An 18,465-nucleotide genomic window follows, 5' to 3' on the forward strand; every position below is an offset into this window, starting at 1 on the left:
TTAATTTGTAGAAAATGTCCCAGTAAAGTTTATTTTTTTCGGAAACAATTCATATATCTAAGGTTTTTATATATTGACACATTTGCTCCTATATAGAAAATAAATTACAAAAATTATTCGAGTAATATACAAAAAATGTTAGTGTATTTATTTTACAAAACTTGTCCATGTATTTAAAAGTTATAGAAATTATCCTTGTAATTTACATAAATCATTGTGTATTTTTTTTTATAGAAATAGTCTATATGCATAAAAAGTTACAAAAATAGTATCTAACTAATAGAAAAATTAATCTTAGTACTTTTTTTTATATGACTAAAACATAATAAGCATAATCTCATCTACGTCCCACACAAAACGGAGACGAGACAATTTCTAGTCGGTACTAATCTATGTTGAGTTCCTATAAATATGAAGTGGAGCTTTATATGTGTCGAGCTTATTTTTTAAATAGAACATAAGTGAACACAAAGTTAGTACGTAAGGTGATCGATATATATTAATTTGATTTTATAATAGTGATCATCTATTAATTTTGTAAAATATCATTTTCATATCTTCCTTTTGAACTTTATAAATGTCGTTCCTTTCTAAACTTTATCCACTGATAATTACCATCTTTCAACTTTGTAACATAGTTACTTTGATAAAATACCACTTTTGCTTATAGACTTTCTAAACTTTCGTGATTACCCCATTATATATGTACTATTATTTTATTTAGTAACTTTTGTTTATTAACTTAAAAAATTAACTTATTACATGATTATTTTTCTGTATGTGTTTGTAAGAGTTCGATGCACTCAACGTCTCGATATAAATTTAAGACTCTCATTCTTTAATTTTAAAAAAATTACTTACTTTTCTCGACGTAAAGTTGGAACTTTCAACAGGGTGTGACACAGTTGTCCTGAGGAGTGTTGTGTTCTCTCTTGGGGAGCGAGCCATGTCGACTTTCAAGTTGAAGCAGGCACTTGGTTGTCTACTTTGTTTCCAGAATGTGTGGTCATGTTTCGTTTGATGATGTGTCTATTGCAGTTGGACTATGGAAGAGTGTGTGTTTTAGAATGGTATGGCTTATGTATTTTTGTAAGAGTGTTGAGTGAGATGCTAACTAGGTTCCTACTGGTGATGGTAGTGTTGTTGGATAAGGTGTCTAAGTCCATAACTATTTCTGGTATGTACTTGACCCGACCCGGCATGGTCCATTTGGGTTGCATGGCACCATGCAATTGGATAAACTAAATGAGAGAAATAACGCTTGGAGATTATTAATATATTATAAGTTCTAATATATTAATAATATTATTTGATTAGTTTGATCAAGAATTAATTTAGAATTAATTAAGTGATCAAAAGATAACTAATTAAATATATGGGTTGATTAAGTAAATCATCCATATCTTGTATAGTGGGCTAAAAGGCTCCATGGATCATCAAGTTGGGTTCCACCCATAGGATGCTCCATGGGAGTTACAAACCCATGGGTCATGGAAATGAAGAGTCATGACACATTAGGGTTTAACCCTAGATGTGTCAACACTATATAAGTAATATGATCTCCTCCCAAATTGGTTACACTAAGTAATAAGGGGGCTTGGCCGATTTTGAAGAGTGTGTATTCTCTCATAAGTTCTTCCAAGAGCATTTGGTGTTGTGTGAAGCATTTGAGGCATCACCACTTGAGGTGCTAGGCTCACAAGGTTTCAAGGAACACAAGCAACAACAAGGTAAGTTATTCTATCTATACTTTATGTTAAAATTGTTCCCCATGTATGCTAGATAGGAATATAACCTTGGAATTCAACTTTGCATGACAAATTAGACAAACATAGATCCAAGGTTATTAGGGTTGCATGTACACTTAGGAAGTGTTAGAATGCTCAAAACCCATCAGTGGTATCAGAGCCTAGGCTTGTTTGTTCTTATTTGTTCTTAAAAGTTGAAAACAGAATCGAAAATTTGTTGTCTGCGATCGGACTCGCCGAGTCCATAGGGGGGACTCGCCGAGTCCATGTGTATCTTCAACCAACTCGGCGAGTCATGTTCATGCACTCGGCGAGTAGGGTCGAATGAGTGCAGAATTTCGATTCAGTTGCTGGAAAATGAATTAGAAACATTACCCTAAACTGTTTTAGTAAATGTAAACTTGTTTTTGGCGGTGTAATGTTTTGCTAATTCATTTACAACAACTAGTTATCAAAATTACAAAGTTTTATGTAATTTTTGATTATGTTCATATTCATGTTCTTGTTCTTATGAAGTTTTAGATGATCATAGGAATTATTTGTAACCTATTTGGTAGTTTAATTCTTGATCATAATGTGTTTTAATGGAGTCCATAACTTATCCTTAAGTTATGGAAAACCAAGAGTCACTTGAGTTAAAAACCATTAAGAAAACACAAGAGTTATAAAAATGAAGAGTCTTCATTTTATGACTCTATTAAACTCATAAGTTACAAGAAATGAAAAGTTTTGAAAGTTACAAAACTTGCCCTCAAGTTTTGGAACAAGTAAAGTTAAGATAAAACTTTAGTTCCAACCCCTAGAATTTTAAAAGTTAAAATTCAACCCTTATACTTATATTATGATAATTTAATAATTATATATATATGTATAAGAACAAGTCGTCTTACCGCTAGTACGCCTCATTCACGAAGCCGGTCTATAAGGTGGGTATAAGGTTGTTGCCTATAAAATGGTGACTTAATGGGTGTATATTCTCACCCACCGCTTGCTTGACTGGTGGAGGGTCGTTAGCCGAACGGGTAAGACAAGGACTTATAAATTCTCATTCAAAGTATGATGAATATAATAAAGTAACTAAACGTTTATTAAATTCCCAATCTTAGTTACTTTAGGAAAAATGTGAATAAGGTGCTAATCCATGAAATTACACTTTACACTTTGTCTGAGTCGTTAGTGGAGCGTGTGTGGTTAACCGGCACACTAACTTGGACTTAACAAGGTAGGTAAAGGGTGACTTAAGGTTTATTATAGTATTGGTGGAGCGTGTGTGGTTTACCGGCACATCGATTGAGTGATAAACTTTAAGGGTACCAAGTGATTTGCATGGTTACTTCACACCTCGTTTTGTGATCCTCGGCATCCCAGTCACAAAACCTGGAGGGCACTCCCGAGATCGAAACATGCCTTTGAAAAGTTCATTGGATCTCAAAGAATCTAGGAATTTCTAAAACCTATAAAAAACTAAATATTTAATATTTCGGTTTTCGTGGTGGAAATTGGTGAATCGTCATTCACCTACCTTTCAAATATGGTATAGCTTAGATTACGGCATACCTCTTCTAAGTTATATTATATTGTGATTGGATCCTAGCCTTAATATCACATTTGGGTGTTTTATTAAGGACTCTCTTAAATCTAAACTAAACTTGTTCTTCTTCTTCAGATGTCTACAACTAATGCTTCTGGCTCGAATCCTAATGGCTCCTTTACTCTTATGAGTCTATGTGGGAAAGTCACCTTTGATGGATCCAACTTCAATAAGTGGATCAGAAACATCAGGATGATTACCCGCTACGAGGACAAAGAATATGTCCTTGACAAGGAGCTTAAGGAAATTGACGAGTCCACTGCAACTCCCCAGGAGATCGCTGACTTTCATACTCATGAAAGAGATGCAACCAAGGTGGCTTGCATCATGTTAGCCACCATGACAGCTGAACTCCAAAAGTCTTATGAAGACTTCTACCCTTATGAAATGCACCAAGATTTGATGGAAAGATACCATCAAAGTGCACGACAAGAGAGGTACGAAGTCATCTGCTCCATGATAACAACCATGATGAAGGACGGAGAGTCTGTCACGAGCCACATGCAGAAAATGCAAAGGTATGTGGATCGGTTGCTGAAGCTTAATGTGAACTTCCCTGAGGAGCTTGCAATAGATATCATTTTGCACTCCTTACCATCGTGCTATGATCAATTCCGCATGACATATCACATGAACAAGGAAGAAGTCACTCTCAGCAAACTTCAGGGACTTCTCAAGACCGCAGAAACAGGTCTTAAGGGGAAGTCGGTTGCTATCACTCCTACTCCACAAACAACTCCGGTCTTGGCAATCGGGCAGAGTCGAGGGAGGAAGAGAAAGAGATCTTCAAAGGGTACCAAGGCTCGGACCCTTGATGGCTCTTCTTCAAGTGGAACCAAGAAAGGTTTCATTACTCCTTCTTCTGACCCAAAAGAGGCTGAATGCTTCTATTGCCACGAAAAAGCTCATTGGAAGCGGAACTGCCCAAAGTACCAGCAAGATGTAAAGGATGGGAAAGTCAAACCCAACCATGCAGGTATTTACACTATCATTTCTAATAACTCACCCCATTCGAAATCTTGGGTCCTTGATACAGGTTGCGGAATTCATATTTGCTGTGACTTGCAGGGACTAGGAAGAAGTGAGAATGTGGAGCAAGGAAGAATAAACTTAATCATGGGGAATAGGAAAGTTACACCTGTCACCAAGATTGGAGTTTATACTTTATCGCTAAGTAGTGGGTTAAATTTAGATTTGAATAAGTGTTGTTATTCGCCAGAAATGGCAAGAAATATTATTTCCTTTCATGCATTGTACAAACAAGGTTTCACCTTTTCGTTTGATAATGAAGTTGGTTCGATTAATGCTTTCTTGAATAATGTACTTTATTTTAAAGCATTACCTTGTGATGGTGTGTATGAAGCTGTATCTATTGTAGATAACTTAGGAAATAATGTTTTGTGTATTGATTCTACTAATAATAATAACTTGGATAAAGCATCGTTATGGCATTGTCGTCTTGGACATATAAGCAAGAAACGCATAGGCCAACTCCAAAAGGATGGAGTCTTGGAGTCGTTTGACCTAAAGTCAAATGATAGTTGCGAATCATGCTTACTTGGAAAAATGACAAAGTCACCCTTCACAGGCTCATGTGAAAGGGGTGAAGGTTTATTGGACCTTATACACACGGATGTGTGTGGACCATTCAAACATGCCACAAGAGATGCTAATCGTTATTATTTGACTTTTACCGATGATTACAGTAGATATGGATATGTCTACTTAATCAAGCATAAGTCAGAGACTTTCGAGAAGTTTAAGGAATTTAAACAGGAAGTCGAGAATCAATTGGGCAGGAACATTAAGATGCTTCGATCCGATCGAGGTGGTGAGTATCTTAGTTCAGAGTTCCTCGACTATCTAAAGGAATGTGGGATTGTCTCACAATTGACACCTCCCAGGACACCGCAGTTGAATGGTGTGGCTGAGAGGCGTAATCGAACCTTGTTGGACATGGTTCGTTCCATGATGAGTCGAGCTTCGCTACCAATATCATTCTGGGGGTATGCCTTAGAGACTACCGCCCATATCCTTAATCTAGTCCCTACAAAGAAAGTTGCCAAAACTCCTCACGAGATGTGGACTGGTAAAGTACCTAAACTAGACCACATCAAGATTTGGGGCTGCGAGGCTTTCGTGAGACGCGAGACTCATGATAAGCTCGAACCCCGAAGCGAGAGGTGTATTTTCATCGGCTACCCACAGCAATCCTTTGGTTACCTCTTCTACAGACCTAGTGACAACGTGGTCTTTGTAGCAAGAAGAGGAGTCTTTCGAGAAAGAGAGTTTATAAGCCAAGGAGACAGTGGGAGGCAAGTTGATCTTGAAGAAATTCAAGAGTCAAGTGGTGAAGGAACTTCAAACTCTAGCCCTCAACTTGAGGAGGAAACTCCTGTTGAGCCAATTGACGAATCTGTACCTCTGAGGCGTTCCACGAGAGTTAGGAGTGCACCTGAGCATTACTATGGATTCCATATTACTGCAGAAGGTGAGAAACTTATTAGTGATGAGACACTAGTAAGTCAAGATGACCCTAACAGCTACAAGGAAGCCATGGCGGGCCCCGAGTCTGCCAAATGGAAAGAGGCTATGGATAGCGAGATACAATCCATGTATGACAATCAAGTTTGGAACTTGGTTGAGAATGTACCAGGTCGAAAGACTGTAGGGTGCAAATGGGTCTTCAAGAAGAAGACCGACATGGATGGTAAAGTACACACTTATAAGGCTAGACTGGTTGCAAAGGGCTTCTCTCAAATTCCTGGAGTGGACTATGATGAGACCTTTTCTCCGGTAGCCAAGATTAAGTCTATTCGGGTTCTGTTAGCCATAGCCGCATTTCATGACTATGAAATTTGGCAAATGGATGTCAAAACCGCTTTCCTTAATGGAAAGTTGGCTGAAGATGTTTACATGAGTCAGCCAGAGGGTTTTGTCAGTAACGAGTACCCTAATAGAGTGTGTAAGCTTGAGAAATCCATTTATGGATTAAAGCAAGCACCTCGCAGATGGAATCTTTGCTTTGATGAAAAGGTCAAGGAATTTGGCTTTTCTAGGAGTGAAGATGAATCTTGTGTATATGTCAAGGATAGTGGGAGTATAGTTAGCTTTTTGGTATTGTATGTGGATGACATACTACTCATAGGAAACGACATTCCAACCTTGCAGGAAGTAAAGTCCTGGCTTGGAAAGTGTTTCGCTATGAAGGACCTTGGTGAAGCTGCCTATATTTTGGGGATACGAATTTTGAGAGATCGGAGTAAAAGACTAATTGGACTTAGTCAAAGTACCTACTTGGAGAAGATTCTGAAGAGATTCAGAATGCAAAACTCCAAGAAAGGAGAGTTGCCCATCCAGAGTAGCGCCAAGCTGAGTAAGACACAAAGCCCTAGCACTGAGGCTGAGATAGCAGAAATGAGTCGATTACCTTATGCTTCGGCTGTAGGTTCGATCATGTATGCTATGACGTGTACTCGACCTGATGTAGCCTTTTCCTTGAGCATGGTTAGCAGGTTTCAGGGGAACCCTGGCAAGGCACACTGGATTGCGGTAAAGAATATTCTCAAGTACCTGCGAAGGACTAAGGACTGGGTCCTTACCCTCGGTGGGAGTGATGACTTGAGAGTTGTAGGGTATACTGATGCTAGCTTCCAGACTGATAGGGATAACTTCCGCTCTCAGTCGGGCTGGGTCTTTACCCTAAATGGAGGAGCAATTTCTTGGAAGAGTTCCAAGCAAGAGACAGTGGCAGATTCTACTTGTGAATCAGAGTATATTGCAGCTAGCGAAGCGGCAAAGGAGGCGTTATGGCTGAGGAACTTCATTGGAGACCTTGGAGTTGTACCAGCTATTAAAGAGCCGATGGAAATTTTCTGTGATAGTGAAAGTGCTGTTGCCTTAGCCAAGGAACCAAGGGATCACGGGAGATCCAGACACATCGACAGAAAATACCATTTCATCAGACATCGGATCGAAGAAGGACTCCTCGTGGCAAAGAGGGTATCATCAGATGAGAATCCGGCAGATCCCCTCACGAAGGGACTGACTCGGGTTAAGCATCTCCAGCATGCTCGGAGCATAGGGCTGAAGGATGATATTAGATTTAGTAGTTAGATAATCTTGAAATTTGTAAAGTGTAATTGACATTTGATGATGAATAAAAGTGTTTATTTATGAGTAAAGTGTTGCTATCTCTTGTCGATCGTTTACTATATTTCTTTTGCATGTTTTGACTTCCAGAATAATTTTGTTTGGTTTAACATATTATTCAAACCTCCACAGTCGGTCATATGTCGGAAGTAGGTATGAATCAAGACTGTCATGTTTGGTTGTAGAGGTCTGGGACAAGGCTACAACAATCATGAGTGCTCATAAGTTCTGAGCATTGGACTCAACCCACGCTCACTGGAATCACTTCATGGAATTCTATCTCGAGTGATCGTGAGACGGTAATATCATATAAGTCTTTAAACCTAGAGATATGATTTGTTACTTACGAGTTGGTTATGCATTGATTGTACGAAAAACACATTGGTAACTCGATGTTATAAAATCGTGCTCTTATGTGTAATTCAATGAGTAGTAGAACAAACATATGAGTCGAAGTTTACCTGTTCCTTCTTGGATTAGAAGCTGATATCTGGGCCCCTCGATGATTTTGTTTTGACCTATGTACCGGGCCCGGTCAGAACTAGATTGATGTGTTCAATAAAGTTCTTTGTCAAACAAATCGGAAATCGGGAAACAAATGTTGGACAATAAGTAAGACACTGTTCCATGTGTTTGTCCAACTGATATCTAGAACAGAGGATTATATGATCACTTATCTTAAATGGCGTACCATCATCTTCTCAAGTTTCGAGAAACCTTGTAAAGAGCTACGATTGCCGATCGGTTCCTGAAGTCATACTTGCAGTAATAGTTACTAGACTTATCCAAGTGGGAGACTGTTGGATAAGGTGTCTAAGTCCATAACTATTTCTGGTATGTACTTGACCCGACCCGGCATGGTCCATTTGGGTTGCATGGCACCATGCAATTGGATAAACTAAATGAGAGAAATAACGCTTGGAGATTATTAATATATTATAAGTTCTAATATATTAATAATATTATTTGATTAGTTTGATCAAGAATTAATTTAGAATTAATTAAGTGATCAAAAGATAACTAATTAAATATATGGGTTGATTAAGTAAATCATCCATATCTTGTATAGTGGGCTAAAAGGCTCCATGGATCATCAAGTTGGGTTCCACCCATAGGATGCTCCATGGATGCTCCATGGGAGTTACAAACCCATGGGTCATGGAAATGAAGAGTCATGACACATTAGGGTTTAACCCTAGATGTGTCAACACTATATAAGTAATATGATCTCCTCCCAAATTGGTTACACTAAGTAATAAGGGGGCTTGGCCGATTTTGAAGAGTGTGTATTCTCTCATAAGTTCTTCCAAGAGCATTTGGTGTTGTGTGAAGCATTTGAGGCATCACCACTTGAGGTGCTAGGCTCACAAGGTTTCAAGGAACACAAGCAACAACAAGGTAAGTTATTCTATCTATACTTTATGTTAAAATTGTTCCCCATGTATGCTAGATAGGAATATAACCTTGGAATTCAACTTTGCATGACAAATTAGACAAACATAGATCCAAGGTTATTAGGGTTGCATGTACACTTAGGAAGTGTTAGAATGCTCAAAACCCATCAAGTGTATCTTTAGGTTTATTGGATGTAGGTCAATAGTCTTCATGTTTGTGGTTGAATGATGAGAAAAGTGATAAGGAGTCGTGAACTTCTCATCCTAATGGCTAAATGGCATCGCAACATGTCTTGAGCCATTGTGGGTTTCACTTTTGTGAATGGGGTCGGCAGTTGTGTAGCGGGGACTCGTGTGTTGATTTTCTAAGCGTATGGCATTGGCAGGTGGTTGAGCAATATATTGTTGTCATTGGTGTTTCAGTGGCCGACAAGTTTAGTCAAGTAGTTGTATAGTTTTGACTCGTTGGAGAAGTCATGGTGGTATTTTGGTAGCTCATTGATGGGATTCTTCCTAATATACTCGTGTTCATTTCATGATGAGGTTTCGTGTGATATCCATCCCTATACTACCTATGTCATGGTGGTGTACATGCTAGACTAATAAAGTCTTGGTGGTTGTTGGTTGTTCTGAGTATTTTCTTAGTTGTCAGTCACTCCAGAACTGCCTATAGTCCTCAGGATTGTTGATAGTCTCATGGTTGCTGATAGCCCATACCTGATTGGATTGACATAAGGGTAGGGTGTGATGGTTGGAATTCCATGAGATCAGGGATGTGAGTGGTTATAAGTCTCTTGGATGTTTTGGAAGATGGTTATGCACATGAGTGTTGTGAGAGTTTGAGTGTCACTCAAGATTTTGTATTGACCATGGTTATGCTCGTAGTAACAATTAGTTAGTCATGACTTTTCAGGAAGTCAAGTGTGTATTCGAGAAATTTGATGTGATTTCCAAATTTGAGATGGGTTGGAATCCTTAATTGAATTGTTTTAATTATTGTTATGTACAGTTTAGTGGTGTTCTTGGTTAAGGACTTGGGGTAAGTATTATAACTGGATGATCGTCAGACATCAGGTATGTCTCTAGAAGTTTAGACTGTTGGGTTTCCAATTTTGTGATGTACATTGTTGGAGATGGTTAGTAGATACAGTTTCAGAAGTTCTTGTTTAAGTGGCTTCGCTATGTTGGGTCTTACTGTTTGGAGAGAGAAAAAGAGAGAGAGAGAGGTAGTTCTCGTCGTTGAGTGTTTCAAGTGACTAGGTTGTTTGTTGGCATCAATTGGGTTCCATATGGTCTCTCGAGTTCGATGTGGATGCGTTCATTATATGAAGTGGTTGGAGGTAGCATATGGATTGTGTTAGTGCGGTTAAAATTCTAACCGGATCAGATTTCTAGGATGAAATCCAGTTTAAGTGGGGAAGATTTGTAACACCTAGATTTCGGATGTTGGGAATTGATCATGGAAAAGTTTTGGGCTTCAAGGGAATATAGTTTAGAACCTATTGGATGTTGAAATGGTTGCTTAAGTGATTAAATCTTTCGATTTGCGCTTTGAAGAAAAAGGGTAAAATGAGAAAATTAATATTTTGGGCTTTTTATATGGATTATGGCTTTATTTGACATGTATTAAGTTAAACACAATTAGATAGTTGTAGGGCTCGTCAATACCTTTCCGTACATATAAAGATCACCGGAAATGGAGTTGAAACGATAAAGTTATGATTGTTTGAAGTTGGAATGAAATTGGGTGAAAACCCATTGTGACGAGGTGAGAAGCATATTCTCACGATATGACAAGCAGGCTATCACAAGGTGAGAACTGGGTAGCATAAGCCCATGAATTTTAGGGTTTTCAATGTATTTAAAGGGTTGTTCTATGTTTTTTGGGTATTTTTCCATCCTCATTCACACATAAAGCCTTTTGAGAGAAACCCGAGCCTCCCTTTCACCACTTTGAGCCTCCCCTCTCTTCTCTCATCCATTTTTGGAGTTCTTGGTGGATTTTGGTAAGAAGATTTTTCAAGACGGAGTTTTGGATCCTTTCATAAGAAGATCTCAACTTCCAACCATCTATTCGACCTTGGGTATGAATCAAGTTTCCACCTATATGCTTATAAGTTGCTAGATCTAGGCTCCTTTACCCCTTTTCTCCATGTTTGTGAAGTTTTGAGTGGCAAGGTTCCATAAAGTTGGCAACTTTATGGATCCTGGGGGTCCCTTGTAGTTGGTACGTTGTAGATCTATGTCATTTTGATGATTTTTGATCTCTAGTGCAAGTTTGGGTCCATTTCTTCCATGATTATGGCCTAGAGTGAAAGGGACATGCATTGTGTAACGCCTGTGTTTCCAGGCTTGCTATTTTTAGCAATATAATGGTCTAGGTTAACCTTTGTAACCCGTTTTGAAATAATAAGATTGTATTATTTGAGTATTATGTGTTTTGTGCTTAATTGCTTAATTATGTGGTTTGATTAATTAAGAATAAAAATAAGCGTCAAAATTTAAGTGTATAATAAACTTGATATCTTTAGATAATGTTGTAGTAGTTGAAACAAGGTTTCCGAAGATATAAAGAATGCCGAAATCCGAGTTATAACGAGGAAGTTATGACCTGTCGAAGTTTCGCGACAGAACCGGCACCGCTGATTAACGTAAAAAGTGAAATTTACGTTAGAGCGATATTTAGCCTTAGTGATCTAAACGAGAATCGAAGATATCGTTGTTAGTATCAAAGCGATAAAAAGTTAGGCGAGAACGGACGTCAAACGAAGAAGTTATGAATTTATAACGAAATTTTCTGTCCCGGCCTATTAAAAAAAATAATAAAAGTAAATTCAAAATTAGCCGACGGAGTCTAAACGAAACTTGTAGAGCGTAGTCTCACCTTTCCATGGATATAAAGAACGTCGAAAACGGAGTTCGTATGAAGAAGATATGAATTTCTGAAGTTTATTAATTAATTTGTATTTATTTTTAAATCAAAATTCGAAAGCATTATACGAAGGCGAGTCCCAGGTCTGATCCGACTTACGCGCCGCGTAAGTGAGTACGCCCCGCGTACTCCGAAGAGTGTCGACACTTCGGATGACGCATGCGCTTACGTTTCTGAGGCACGTACGCCCCACGTACGCATGTACGCCCCGCGTACGAGGAGCTTCCAGCCTCCTATAAATAGGATGCGAGGGTTCCGGGTTCCATTGCTATTTTCCTCTCGTTTTTGTGCCGAAGCTCTGCGTTTTTACCCCCGAAGCCATCCCGAAGCCCCGGTAATATTCCCGAGTCCCGAAGCGAGTCTCGAGATCCCGAAGATCCCGAGAAGTGCGGTTTCCGAGCCGAAGCTCTGCTCGCGAGAAGTTCGATTTTCGTAGAGATCTTCCAGATCTGCTGAGGATTACGACTTCTGCAAGCCGTAGTGCTGTCCGATCATCTTCTGATCAAGTGAGTGTATACTACCTTTCATAAACGCAATAATAATACAAGTATGGTTTGAGTGTATTAAGTTTATCGTTGTTTATACGTGCGAATGTGTTGTTACTTTCTCCTAACGTATAACTATAAAGTATTTTATACGAGATACGTGTTATGTGTGTAAATGTATATTCACTTTCTTCTATCTTACAGATATGATTATTTCTATATGAAATACGTGTTATGTGTGTGTGTCTCATCTGTTATATGGAAAATGTATTGATCAAGCATGCTATACAGGTTTTGAAAATATGTATAAAAATGTATGTTTTTATCTACTAATATGTTGGGTAGAACATGGGTAGATAGTTTGTGTGTAATAAATGGATGAGAGGCCTCGTTGTTGTTTGATCCAGTCATCTAGCGGAATTTAGATGACGACCACGGACTTTTCTAGATAGTCATGTGGAACGCTAGCAGGCTCATAACCTGTAGGTGTTAATGAACTTGGGTGTTCATTCGTTGTATTCCATCCCCCTCATGGTTGCCTTATTTGACTTATATTGCTGAGGAAACCCCGCAGCATGTGTTGTCACCCCGATGAAAATATTTTTAGATTAGGACCCTTGCGTTAGTTATTTTAGGGACGTAAAGTGAGAATAATGGGAATGGGTAACTGGGTTATTGTTGGTTGATAATAATTAATTTAATTATTTATTGTGGGTTGAAAACCCTATATCCTCACCAGTCTCCCAAGCCTGACCCACTCAGTTTTATTTGTATTACAGGAAGTGGCGCAAGGGCGTAAGATGGATGAACCATCAAGTTGTTTTGTTTATAAGTCTGCATATGTTTATATTTGTTATATGACTTGTAATGTATTCGTTTATGATTATTGGTCTATATCGGAACATGACACCCCGAGTTTTGATTATAATGAAAATACATTTCTTTTATGAAATGCTTCGGTAAACATTGTTTTATCATGTTTTGTTTTTGGGAACAAATTCCGCAACTCTTTCAAATCAAAAGGATTTACTCTGAAAAATATTTAAAAGCATAAATGAAAATCGGTCTTTTCTGGCCGAGATTTTGGGGATGTCACAGTTGGTATCAGAGCATTAGTTTAAGCGAACTAGGAATTTGTAGGATTTCAAGACTTAAACTTAGAATGCTAAGTGGAATTTTGAGATGTGTGTCTGTTATGTTTTAGACACGAGCACTAGTTTATTTTAGGGAAGTTGCCTAAAATGCTTTATGTGCTAAATGTTATATGTTGCCATATATGATATTATTTGTTCGGATCTATGGTTTGTTGCCGACCGGATCTGGAAACCTTATGTGTGTAGGATTCTAAGCGTACGTCTACGATATTAGAACTAGCATGTAAGCGTTTCGGAGTGATAAGGATGATTGGAATATCTATCGTGAATAAGGATCTAATTTCACCTTATTCGGTGTGTAGATAAAAATGGTGAGAACAAGAAATGGAGTTGGAAATGCTGATGAAAACAGGAATCAACCACCAGTGATTGAACAAAGACCTGTTATAGTAGCAGCACCTGAGCCAATAACCATGGCTGGTGTACAATTGATGATTCAGACGATGTTGGATCGTCAGATGGATGAAACTAGACGGTTGCTTCAACAAAATCGTGAAGAAATGTCGATTTGTGTGGAAGAGCCTAAACTGAATGAAGGGCACTCAGAAGGTGGAAACTTTAGTGGGTCTGTTGGTCAAGCCAACCCATCGATAGTTAGACAAGACAACCGTGATGGAAGGAATGATGGAATGGGATGCAAGTACAAGGACTTTCTAACTTGCAAACCATCGACCTTCAATGGAAAGGAGGATTCGATTAGGGTTATGGATTGGATCTCCAAAATGGAGTTAGCCTTCATGACGTGTGGCTGCAGAGGTAAGTTGCAAACTATCTATGTCGTGCGTCAATTCCGAGGTGGAGCCGTTCGTTGGTGGAATACTCTAGGGAAGACTTTGAGCCCTAATGAGCCACTGCAATTGTCATGGGCAGAATTCTTGGTGCAATTCAAGCGCAAGTTCTGTTCGGCTCAAAATCTATTGGAGTTAGAGAACAAGTTTCTGACTCTAACGAAAGGCAGCATGTCAGTTGATGAATACACCAACAACTTCACCGATAAGATGGAGTTTGCCTTGCGTATCGTTCCAGACGAGCTGACTAAGGTGGATCGGTATGCGAAGGGACTTCCATGGGAGTACGAGGTGCCAGTACGCCAGGAACTTACTCTAGAGGCAGCTATCTGGGCTGCCAAGTCTGTTGAGAACATGATCAAGGGGAGAACCACCAACAAGGTTGAGGTTGGTGAGAAGAGGAAGTTTGAGGGAACATCTGGTTCCGGTAAGAAAAGTAAATTTTTGAAATCTGATTCGAAAATGTTTGGTGGGGGAAAAGGGGGAGAAGCAAAGTGGTGTGATAATTGTAAGAAAAAGCACTTTGGGAAATGTAGCGAGGATGTAACTTGCTACAAGTGTGGAAAGGTTGGATATTTTGCCAATGAATGTCCGAACAACAAAAGGATGTGTTTTGGTTGTAATGAAGAGGGGCACATTTTGAAAGACTGTCCGAAGAAGAAGGAGGCAGCTAAGCCCAACATTCCACCAAAGCCGAAGGCGAGAGCATTTCAGATGACACTGGAAGCTACTAAAGATGAAGCTGATGTTGCTTCAGGTACCTTTCTCGTTAACAATTTTCCTGCCCAAATTTTATTTGATTCTGGAGCCAACTACTCCTTTATATCGCATGAATTTGGTAGAAAACTAGCTTTGCCTGTTGATAGACTAGATGATGCTTTATTAGTCGAAGTTGCTAGTGGCAAGTTTGTACCTGTTAGCCATCGTATGAAAAACATCTTAATCGACTTGAATGGGAATAAGTTCCGCGAGGAATTATTGCCTATCGAACTTAATGGTTTCGACATCGTGTTGGGAATGGATTGGCTCAGCGCCAATGATGCCGAAATTTTATGCAAAAAGAAGATAGTTAAAGTAAACCCGCCTGGAAAAGAATCGTTTATGGTGTATGGGGACAAACGCCGAGTGAATTCTAGAATCATTTCTCTAATGAAAGCCAGAAAGTGTTTGACCAAGGGATGTACATCATATTTAGCATTCGTGATTGATGCTAAGAAGGAAAAGAAGGTGATGCAGAGTATTCCTGTGGTGTGTGATTATCCGGAAGTATTTCCTAAAGATCTTCCTAGATTACCACCTGATAGACAAGTAGAGTTCAGAATAGACTTGTTACCAGGAACCACGCCAATAGCAAAAGCACCTTATCGATTAGCACCGACGGAGATGAAGGAGCTAATAATGCAACTTCAGGAATTGTTGGACAAAGGTTTCATTAGACCTAGTTCATCACCCTGGGGAGCTCCGGTGTTATTCGTGAAAAAGAAAGATGGAAGTATGAGAATGTGCATTGATTACAGAGAGCTGAACAAGGCATCAATAAAGAATAGATATCCGTTGCCAAGGATTGATGACCTATTTGATCAACTGCAAGGTTCGAGCTATTTCTCGAAGATCGATCTTAGGTCAGGATATCATCAGCTGAAAGTAAGAGAGCAGGATATAGAGAAAACTGCATTCAGAACTAGATATGGACACTACGAGTTCTTGGTTATGTCGTTTGGACTAACCAATGCTCCGGCAGCATTCATGGATTTAATGAATAGGGTTTGTAATCCGTTCCTTGATAAATCTGTAATAGTGTTCATAGACGACATTCTGATTTACTCAAAAGGCCAAGAGGAGCATGGCAGACACTTGCGAGAAGTGTTAGAAGTTTTGAAGAAAGAGAAGCTTTATGCAAAGTTCTCCAAATGTGATTTTTGGATTCGTGAAGTCCAATTCTTGGGTCACGTGGTCAACCAAGAAGGGATAATGGTTGATCCAGCGAAGATTGAAGCTGTGATGAAGTGGGGACAACCGAAAAGTCCCACGGAGATCCGAAGCTTTTTAGGATTAGCCGGATATTACCGAAGGTTTATCCAAGGCTTTTCTTCGATTGCTACTCCATTGACAGCTTTGACCCACAAAGGAGCTACTTATGCTTGGAGTGATAAGCATAAAGAAGCATTCGAGAAGTTAAAGAAGAAGCTATGCAAGGCACCGATACTTTCTCTACCCGATGGAGTTGAAGACTTCGCCGTTTATAGTGATGCGTCTGGGGTTGGATTGGGTTGTGTTTTAACCCAAAGAGAAAAGGTGATAGCATATGCGTCTCGACAACTGAAAGAGCATGAAAAGAACTACCCGACTCATGATTTGGAGTTGGCAGCGGTAGTTTTCGCTCTGAAGATATGGAGGCATTACCTCTATGGCACTAAGTGCAAACTTTTCACTGATCATAAGAGTCTCCAATATCTCTTTAATCAGAAGGAATTGAATATGAGGCAACGACGCTGGCTGGAATTACTCAAGGACTACGACTGTGAGATACTTTACCACCCCGGTAAGGCTAATGTTGTTGCTGATGCTCTCAGTCGGAAAGTCAATCTTGAAAGGAAAAGGCCAAGAGCGTTGAGAATTGAAGTTGTCTCGACCATTGTGGAAAGTATAAAGAAAGCTCAAGAGGAAGCTTCTGAGAAAAATGACCGAAAGGAGGAACGTTTGGGTAAAACTTTGGTGTTTGGTACAAAAGGTCATGGACTGAAGGTATTCCAAGATCGTATTTGGGTACCTAAGTTAGGAGGAATTAGAGATCTTCTGATGGAAGAAGCTCACAAGAACATGTACTCGATTCATCCCGGTAGCACTAAAATGTATAGGGACCTGAAACCCTTCTACTGGTGGCCGACGATGAAGCTCGATGTTGCAAAGTATGTGGCCGAGTGTGTGACTTGTGCGAGAGTCAAGACACAACATCAGAAACCGTATGGGAGTTTAGAACCTTTACCTGTGCCTATGGGTAAGTGGGAAGACATTGCTATGGATTTTGTCACTAAACTACCCAGAACAAAGAATGGTCACGAAATGATTTGGGTGGTCGTTGATCGATTCACTAAGAGTGCGCATTTCATAGCAGCCAGGGAGAAATGGTCTATGGAAAAGCTTGCGAATTCTTATGTGAAGGAAATTGTGAGACTTCACGGTGTTCCGCTAACAATCATGTCGGATCGTGATAGTCGTTTCACCTCAAGGTTTTGGAAATGTCTATAAGAGGAAATGGGTACCAAGTTATGTTTAAGTACAGCTTACCATCCACAGATTGATGGTCAGAGTGAAAGAACGATACAAACACTTGAAGATATGCATAGAGCATGTACCTTGGAATTCCTAGGTAATTGGGATGAACATTTACCTTTGGTAGAATTTTCCTATAACAATAGTTTTCACTCGAGCATTAAGATGGCACCTTACCAAGCTTTGTATGGACAAAAGTGTCGTACGCCGTCTTGTTGGCTTGAGGCTGGGGAAAAGCAGTTTATGGGACCAGAGATGGTTCATCAAACTGCTGAAAAGTTGAAAATAATTAGGGAAAGAATGTTAGCAGCTCAAGATCGTCAAAAGAGCTATGCTGACAAGAAGCGAAGATCGATGACTTTTGAAGTTGGGGATCCGGTTTTGCTTAAAGTCTCGCCATGGAAGGGACTTATAAGATTTGGTAAAAGGGGAAAGTTGAGTCCAAGGTTTATTGGACCGTTTAAAGTTCTTCAGAGGATTGGGAACCAAGCATACAAGCTCGAATTACCCGAAGAACTGAATGGAATTCACAACACTTTTCATGTGTGTTATTTGAGAAAGTTCACGGGAGAAGTTCCCGGTATAATTCCAATTTCTAAGTTGAGAATCGATGAGAACAAAAGGTTGATTGAAGAACCAGAGGCAATTGTTGACCGAAAGACTAAGAAGTTACGACGCAAGATAGTCGAGTAAGTGCTTGTCCGATGGAAACACACGAATGGGCCGAATCTCACCTTGGAGACGGAGAGTAATATGAGGAGTCGCTATCCGCATTTGTTTGTTGATGTGTGATTCCGGGGACGGAATCATTCTAAGGTGGAGAGAATTGTAATGCCTGTATTTCCAGGCTTGCCATTTTTAGCAATATAATGGTCTAGGTTAACCTTTGTAACCCGTTTTGAAATAATAAGATTGTATTATTTGAGTATTATGTGTTTTGTGCTTAAT

The sequence above is a fragment of the Lactuca saligna genome, chromosome 1 (assembly GCF_052625555.1).
Source record: "Lactuca saligna cultivar CGN05327 chromosome 1, ASM5262555v1, whole genome shotgun sequence".
Lineage (NCBI taxonomy): Eukaryota > Viridiplantae > Streptophyta > Magnoliopsida > Asterales > Asteraceae > Lactuca > Lactuca saligna.